Source organism: Pinus tabuliformis, chromosome 6 (assembly GCF_031772625.1).
Source record: "Pinus tabuliformis cultivar Carrire ecotype Pingquan chromosome 6, CPIR1, whole genome shotgun sequence".
Taxonomy (NCBI): domain Eukaryota; kingdom Viridiplantae; phylum Streptophyta; class Pinopsida; order Pinales; family Pinaceae; genus Pinus; species Pinus tabuliformis.
In genome coordinates this window covers 987748071-987756905 of record NC_142292.1, presented here as the reverse complement: position 1 = coordinate 987756905, position 8835 = coordinate 987748071, and the positions used below count along the sequence as shown (strand labels likewise).

General features: G+C 34.4%; 1 long non-coding RNA gene across 1 annotated transcript; it reads right to left on the bottom strand.

The window, feature by feature from the left end:
- Positions 1 to 7636: 7636 nt before the first annotated feature.
- LOC149262307 (uncharacterized) lies at positions 7637 to 8570 on the bottom strand. Its single transcript, XR_016249160.1, has 3 exons — positions 8345 to 8570; positions 8138 to 8229; positions 7637 to 7994 (listed from the first exon to the last, which is right to left on the bottom strand). It is a non-coding gene; the product is annotated as an uncharacterized LOC149262307 (long non-coding RNA).
- Between the last annotated feature and the right edge of the window lie 265 nt (positions 8571 to 8835).

Here is an 8835-nt window from a genome sequence, read left to right as displayed (position 1 = left end):
TGCTTTGATTTTTTTTTTTACTCTTTCTCCTTGCAACTTAAAGATGCAACCATCAATCTTTTATCTCTCCTATAAACTTTTGGAATTTCATTAAATTGAAATTCTTTTTCCTAGTCAAGAATAGACATAAATTTGTTTTTAATTTATTTTTCTTCTTCTTCTTCTTTTACTTGATGTGTCTTTGTTTACAAATTAAAGAATATTTTTCTACATATATATAAGAGCTTGGTCTCAATATTTTTTAATGCCTAACATTCTTGGTTTGATCATTAGTTTTGGTAAATATGGGACTCTGCCGATCAAATTTATCCTTACCTTTCCAACCTTTCACTCAATAAATATGAGGCTTCACCCCCTAACCATTACATTGGACATTTTTCATTCAATCGCTAGTAAAAATGATTTTGTTTGACACATAATATAAGCATGGATTTCTTCTCACAATTAAATTATGTATTAATCGTTTTAGATGAGTGACTTGACCAAAGGTAAATACCTTCAAACTATGCTTCACACATGTGGGCCATGTGATGAGGCCACATTGACATGATTAGCTAGTCCACCTCAACACTGGAACATGGTTCCCTCCTAATGGTTGGTTTTCGATGGTTTAGGTTTCCTTTATCCAACATGATCTATAATAAGATTTTTGCATGGATAGGAAAACTATCCCTAATTCATTTTCATTTTCACATTTTTTCTCGCTTTCTACCAACACTCTTCTTTCAACTAAATGGTGTTTTTCCATTGGCTAGGGCTCTCCATACTCGACCTAGTGTGTCACTTCTTCAGATCATTGATCAGGGTATCATTCTCACCATGCTAGATTTATGCTTATCCGAGTGGACTATAGGTAAATTTATAATGGGGTTTCAATGTCCTTGTCTCCCTTAAAAATAATCCAACTATATTTAGCATTTTTCTTACTTTTGTTTCTTCTTTTCTATGCAGAGTAAGGGTTTCAAGAGTTCTTATTGTTCCACTCGAGATGGATATGTGGTTTAGTTTCCTCAACCCATTTTATCTCTACTTTTACTCCTCGAATGTGATGGCAGAGTGTCAAAATACTTTGTGGCTAGACTGGTGTGACCATACCCAAATCTATGGTAACAATATGTTGGGTTTTCATCTTATTTCGCCTAGGGTTAGGATGTTTCTCCTATCTCCAAGTAATCGCCTTTGATTTCTATTGCAGTTGGAGTGCACCATGGGTAAACTTGATGAATCCTTGATAAGAGTTTTATTTTATCCCTTTTTAGGGAATTCACATTTCAATATCTTGTGGATATTGATATATTTCATTTTAAGGGTTCTTAGGACTACCCCTGACACCTACCACATCATGTGCATAGAGCATTGAAGGACATTTGGAATTGAGGACCTTTAATGTGGATTTCCAAAAGAATATCATTCACGGGACCTCTTCTTGTGGCTCGAATTTTTAGTCATCATGATTATACAGATGTTAGGTAAGTTTCAAATGATTTTCTTATTATACTTGAAGGGTTTAAAATCCCGAAATTATAATTAAATTTATCTCTACGATTCATTATTTTTGTTTACAACAATATTGACGAAATTTCTTATCTAGCATAGTCTAGGGTCTCATCAAGAAAAAATATCTCTCCGTAGATAATAATTATGAAAAAGTTATTTAATTTTATATTTGGGTGTATAATGTTTCGATAAGATTTGCTAATAGGGTTCTCTTTGCTACAAGTAAATCTTTCCCTTGTAGCTTGACTTATGGCAATGTCTACTACAACTCATCTATACGTACATGGGAACCCTTTGAAATTCCTTTGTATGTTGGTTGTAGGTGTGCCAAATCTGGCACTTATCACTCCTCAATAATAACTAAAACTCCAATTAGCATAATTCTTATCTTTTGTGACATACGAGTGTCTCACTGTTTTCTTTTTTGCACTTAGCTTCCTTTGTAAATACTATAATTCAACTAGGGATGTAACACCCATCTTGATTATATAATTTAACTTTAATTTGAAGTTTTTGTAAAAGCATACTGAGTTAAATTTGATAATATAACACCTCTCGTGTGAACCCGATTGACATTGTATACTTCGTCTTGTTGAAGCATGTTTTATGCACCCTAGTCAATAATGAAAAAGTGACCTAGAATAAAGCTCTTTAGATAGCTCTAACTCTATCATGTGGTAGCCTTTCACGTCTTCTTCTTTCGAAAAAAAGCAAGGAGTGTTCATATTTTATTGTTATCTTATACTATCGTTTAAATTAATCTTAACTATCCTACAAATTAACCTAAACCTATAGTGAATGTTTACTTTCTTATTCTATAATTAAAATAATTAATAAATTACCAATCAACATAACATGTTAAAATATATGATACAAAGTATACATAATATATATAAAAAATGCTATAAAAAATTATAACTAGCAATAACCATGAATCTATAGGCTAACTCTAAACAAATTATTTATTCTAAAATGCAAATAAAATTATAATTAAATTTAAAACAAAATAATTCTTAATGCGATATAAATGAAAAATAGGAAAATAAAAAATAAAGTTCAACTCTCTCAAACTAACAAACGTGATAAGAGCTCTGCTTCTGCTTGGCTAAGAGCTCGTCTTCCTCGGACGTAAGGAAACAGGTTAACGGCCCAAGACCCAGAGGCATCTGGCAGGAGTGAAAGCCTGCTCCCTTACGGACCACCAGCGGGTTATTACAGGTGGCGTGGTTTTCCTTGATAATAGTGATGAGTCAAACCGACTTTCGCGGATAGCAGCCAGAGATGGCTGTCCTCACTGTTGGTTTGACACCTGAGTTTGATAGGTTTTGCCACCTTCCGAAAAAAAAAAAAAAAAAAAAACAAACAAACAAACGAACGTGATAAGGTTTGATTTCAACCACCGAATCTGGTTACATCGTTCAAAATTAGCAAAAAGTGATCCTATACCAACGAATGAATCTTATACCCTTATCTCATCTCTTTGCAGTTCTAAAGAAAGTCTTCCTTCAGTGAGAATCGTATACTGCTAAGATTCGATCACGATGATGTAAAATTCTGATCCATGGATATTCTTGGCACTTTGCTATGTTATTCTTATCGCACTTCTTCAATTTGATTACCTACAAATCAGATTATGTAGCTGTTCAAAAGTAATTCATCAAATGAATAGAATCAAACTAGACAATAAACAAATAAAATATAAATAGACTGATCATGGGATTTAGAAATGGCGACGGTGTTTAAAGTTTAACTTACTATAATAGCAATCTGGAGGTGCATCCATCAACACATTCGAGAGGGTGATCCTAGACTAAGAAATCTCTTCATGGTAATATTTTCTTCCTTCTCTGAATGTTATATTTAATTTGGTTTCTAGCGATCTGGTGTAGTCAACAATGATCTTGGGCCACTGTCTTCGCTTGTTCGACATTTGGTGGTGCCTTGTCGATATTATTAAACTGTATGTTTAATTTGGTATGTCTTAGGTACAAATTAAATTTCCGTCGACAACCTTGACTTACGACTCTACATCGGTTAACAATCGAATCTTATAGTCTTATTTACCAATTTGATTTAGATAATACGCAATAGATGGGATATATTTGAACCGCATGACCCGCGATATAGAAAATTCTATGCGATATAGAAAATTCTATGTTATTTCCATACTGATGAGATCTGGTGCAAATTCTATGTTATTTCCATACTGATGTGATCTGGTGCATTTTCTATTTCTTGACTCGTTGTATGGTCCATAGTTCTAGTTGTGTGTAGTTTTGATAACATATTTTTGAAACAATTTCCCTCGATCCATGGAATGACCACCCATGATCTGGTTTACTTTGTGAGATGGACCATTGGTCAACATGAGAAGCTTCCAGTGGTGAGTGCCTACATTTACTTCACTGGTTGTATGTTGCGCTTAGTTCAGAATCGTTATAACGTTTTCCAACTAGTTTGCACTCTCAGGCCAAAGTCTTGCATTTGATTTGAATTCCCTTTCAAACCTGCGAGACAAACACATATTATAACAAGGAATGCAACAGCGGTAGTCCCTACCGGGTCTGATATTTTTTTATTGCCACGTCTGAGATTTTTATATGGTCTGAAACTGCAAGGTTTGCAATCTTTATATGGTCTAAAATTAAAATGAGATATATGTAGACTCTTAATATGATTTTAATTTCGCATTCGCTGCGTTTTCGTTGCCTGGTAAGCATTTGTCCACATCCTTGCCGAAATGGTCATGCGCACAAGCAGCGTAGGATATCATAGGATTTCGAAAGCATTAGAAATGTTCATGCAGCCTAAGATTTCGAAAGCATTAGAGATTTCTCAATTTTTATTTATTTTTTCTTCTGTCCTGTTCAGAATCTTATTAAATTTAAGATACTATATTTTTTATGACCATTTCCTTAGAATTACATACATCAGAAACTATAAGAGAGAGGTTTTTGAGGCTTGATTTTTGTATCCGAAGAAAAGAGAATAAATATGAATTTATAAATATGCACAGATATTTAAAAAAATATATATAATATTATTTCTTTTTAATGCAATTACCTATAAATAAAAAAATATTTACCCGTATTTCCTTTTTTTCCCTTTAATTTCTATGTCAATACTGTCGCCTTTTTTATTTTGTTTTTTCCCGTTTAAGTTTGTCGCCAATAGATTTGATCTTCATAAAAATATAAAAGAGAATCCATGATTAAATCCAAATTATACCATTTTTTTTAATCGAATGTCTTTCTTCGCAGGCAAGCAATTATTCTATTATGATATTTTTTTTGTGAATGAGACTCGAAACATTAACAAATGCACGACCATCTCACCAGAAATTTACTCATTATTGGAAAAAAATGCCTCTTGCTGTGTATTCTGTTGTTTTTGGGCCTTTTGCTGTGTTTTCTGTTGTTTTGCTCCTGAGTGTAAGGTGTGAATGGAGTTGTTATTCTTAAAACAATATGCATGTATATAAACAATACCTACTAAATAAGCCAGGTAGTCATTAATGCCTTACAGAAGGCAAGCACCAAGCTAGCAAGGAAGGAAAAACAAAAAGCCGCATCCATAGAAGCCACAAACAGAAGGTGGCGGCCATAGAAGCCACTGATCGCTTGGTTCGTAGAAGGGACCAAAGCCATTACTGAACAGGCGTTATGAGGACCAAGTGATCCTATGCTTTTGGTGGCACGTGAGAAAGGAATCTATTCGATGCTTAAGCACCAGGAAGTGTATGGAATAGATGAGTAGAAGATTTCTTTGCGATATTGGAACTTCACGGGCTTGCACGTTCTCAACCCAATATTCGTCCATAGCTCTATATATTGTACTGATTCAAGATAAATATGAATTTTTTAAAAAAATTTAAGGTAAATTTTGGTTAGAATACAAGAAGGATATCAAGAAAGATAGATAATAGAGAAAAATATTTTAGAAATTTCAGAGCACTTGTTATATGCATGAAAACAATAAATTTTTATTCTCTGATAGTTACCTGGGAGAGCATCACATTGAGGATGTCAGTCCACATTCACTGCATTTACCATTGGCAATTTTGTGCTACCCCACTGGGAGAATATTTAGCGCTTTGATTTGGATGCAATGGGTTCCGAGTTCAATTCTCAAAATATATAGTTTCTAAGCACTTTCAGTAAATTAAAAATAAAAATCAAAATAACTTAACTTAGAGGGTTTCCTAAGTCACTTCGTTCATTCCCCGTACACTTTCATTAAGTAAAAATAACTAAAAATAGCTTAAGTTTAGAGTTTCCTAGGCCACTTGGTTCATTCCCATAGGGAGGATTGCTTAAGTAAACAAGGCTCTGTTTATATCATGATTATTTAAATCAGGTATTTTACCAACGACCTCTACTATGGCTAAATCTCCTAAAATAAATGTTTGTTGATTTAGAAGTATTTGTTGATTATTTTAAAAAAGAAAAGAAAAAATTACACATACCTTTCGATAACCCTATCAAAAGAGAGCTCCCCTGTTGAGAGCTCGTCTCTTAGATCCAAGAGAGAAACACTGTACGTACGATGGTAGTTGTTCCCAAAAGATGTCAGGAAGATATGTTAGGTGACAAGAAAATCTTTGTAATCTACTTGCACAGAAAAATAAGCCTCTCATGTTCTATAGAAAGTAATAGATGCCATGTTTGGAGCAGGGCCATCTCTTAGAAAAGAATGGGACAGATTCAAAGCGAAATTAACTGTTCATTATGGATGAGATGAAATGTGTACTTGCGGTCCCAATAACAACGATGATATGTCGTATGGATGGATTGTTACTTGTATTGGTGAAATACCTATTTGCACTTAGGTTCTTTTTTTTTTAATTCTTCACATTCAAATTATGAGAACAAACATTACTCACCAAGAAATGGTGGTCGGGAACAGGGACAACCCTGGCAAGTTTAGGACAGTAGGACAGTTGTTATAGGTCCATGGAAAGTTTAGGACAGTTGTTGCATGTGGACAAAATCCGCGGCAACAATTTCATGTGGGAAAGCAGTGGACTTTGAGTTAGTCAAATATAAATGTATTGTGATCCACCACAAACATTAAATATGTTAGAGTAATGATAATTCCAAACTAACATGAGTTCGAGTTACGATGAAATTCAATGGATTTCAAAACTTATATCTTAAGTCTCAAGTGATTTATACATCCTCGCAGGAATAAGACACTTTGATTAAAAAATTAAATGGAATTTTTTTAATTAAAACATTTTAACAATTTTTTTAAATAAAACATTTGTTAAAATAGTGAATATATTAATCTATCAACTCAATTAATAAAAAGTCAATCGCTATAGTCCTAAAGCACGGATGATTTTGTTACAAACATTATCATCATAAGCACACGTGAAAGTTCACACTCGCTCATTGTTAACCTTTTTAATGCAAATATCTATATATATATATATATATATGGTAGTTTTCACTTTGCTTATAACATGGTAATTTGCACTTTGCTTCAAAATAAGACATCAAACATATTGTCATACGATGTATATCTTGCCCAAGGTGAAAGCCAAAAAACCTGCAAAAATAACACGTAACAAAAAGAAGATAAGATCCTCCCTTATCGTTTTATAGTCATTCATACACAGTGTTTGTTATGTTTTATGTCCACTCAACGACAATACTTATGCATTCGTTTATTTGAATGCGTCGTAGCTTAATTAATGTAAAATGTATCCAAGTCCTCACCACGTGGCTTATTCCTCCTATGTTGTATGCGTTTAATTTTGAATATAAATCACAAAAGCATTACGTATACCATAGACTTATGTTAAATGGAATGACATATTTTACCTCATCATTCTTTTATGCCTCCATATATAATCAATTTCAATATAATCAATTTCATTGTTTTGTCTTGACACATATAACGCTTATTAGTCCCTCCTTTCGGCAATGCAGGGACTCTAGTGATCGATACGGCGTTGACCAGGCATTAATCGGTTTTTTGACTAAAAAAATTTGTGCGCTATCAAAACTTAACCAAAGTCTCGGGTTGCAATTTCCCTTCACACGCAAATTTTATCCAAAGTTTTGATTTGAGACTCTTATTGGAACCTTCACGCGTCTCGAGGTAATGTTATATGGCTAACAAGATTTTATCCAAAGTTTCAAAAATGGCTAACACAGTTTTATCCAAAGTTTCAAAAAACTCATGCATCGACTGCCACTTGACACTTACACTTGTCACACGCCACACAGCTTGCTTACACCTGCCACACATGCTCATCCATCTTAAACTCACCATAGGCTTACAATGTTGGACAACCTCCGGAGCTCTGAAGAAGAGGTGCAGCTGAACAGTGGTCTTACCCTACCGTGACAGAAGTGTATGAAGAATTAGCCTCTTCAACCACTGGCCCTGGCCCTGGTCCTCGCTTGTTGCAAGTGCTGCAAGTACAGTACACAGGGATTCATAGCTACAGACTCATCTATAGAAGAAGCAGTGGATTTCTATAGACTCACCTGTAGAAGAAGCGCTGAAAGGTATTTTCAAATTCGCTGAAAGGTATTTTCAAATTTGACCTTTCAAATTCCAAATTTGAGCACTTATTCAATCTATGCTAAACTCGTTACAGTACAAATAGAACAAAAACAGAGATACAAACCTTGTTTGTGTTATTAAGTTGCCCATATGTCACTTCGACACATCGTCCATCCCCACAGTTGCCGTAACTAAAGCAGAGTTCCCAAATTTGACCTGCACCCACGTTGTACACATTGAACCCCACACAGGCCATATCAAACTCAATAATGTTAAAGGTTTCTGAAGAATATCGATCTTGCACAATAGTATCTAGTAACCAATTTATTACCTGACAAAGCATACTTGACATCTTGCCTTAAATTTCCCAAAGTTTGAGCGGGCGAATGAAAGCTTTCTTGCCGACTTGATGCCACAAGATATTTGTTACCATTATCCTGTCTCTGTATTTGCAGTGCGACGCTGGCGCTCCCGAAACCAATCCACCAGTTGGTTCCATTATCAAAACCTGGATTTCGAATAATCCCCCACTGTAAAGCGATGCTGCAGGATAGGGTTCACACTACAAAACGAAATATAATTAGCCAGAAGGGTCCAGTCTGCAGGGTTGAAATGAAAGCATTGAGGATATTGAGCAAAAGAATATCAATACCTATGTATAAGCAGAAGCGTCGTAATATGGTGCCTCTGTAATTTCAGAAGCAACATACCAAACCTTAAACTCATATGTATGATATGATTGCTAAACCCTTTCGTGAAACTTTAATATTCTTTAAATTTTATATCAGAGAAATAATGGATTTGTACATAGCAAAGGGATAA